Source organism: Gavialis gangeticus, unplaced genomic scaffold (assembly GCF_001723915.1).
Source record: "Gavialis gangeticus isolate Ggan-Ray unplaced genomic scaffold, GavGan_comp1, whole genome shotgun sequence".
NCBI lineage: Eukaryota > Metazoa > Chordata > Crocodylia > Gavialidae > Gavialis > Gavialis gangeticus.
This window is the reverse complement of record NW_017729014.1, coordinates 9,228,614-9,228,829: the sequence shown is the minus strand read 5'-3', so window position 1 is coordinate 9,228,829 and position 216 is coordinate 9,228,614. Positions and strand designations below refer to the sequence as shown.

General features: G+C 59.3%; 1 protein-coding gene across 1 annotated transcript in view; it reads right to left on the bottom strand.

Annotated features, from left to right (window-relative positions):
- Positions 1–216, bottom strand: part of CFAP74 (cilia and flagella associated protein 74) — a 135,645-nt gene that overhangs the window by 7,859 nt on the left and 127,570 nt on the right. The window lies entirely within an intron of this gene.

Below are 216 nucleotides of genomic sequence, written 5' to 3'. Positions count from 1 at the left end.
AAATCCCCAAACTCACCTGCCTGGTGGGGGGTTGATCCTCACTGCCTCCCACTGCTCCGTGCTGCATGGGGGTCATTGCATAAGCCCCTCCAAAGCCCCGAGGCTGCTGCAGGAGCCAGTGACTCCAGGGTTTTTTTGGTTTTATTTTTCTTAAAGGGCCAGAGCTGGAGCACGTGGGGCAGCCATGGGGGTGGGGTTGGGGGAGCAGCAGGGGTT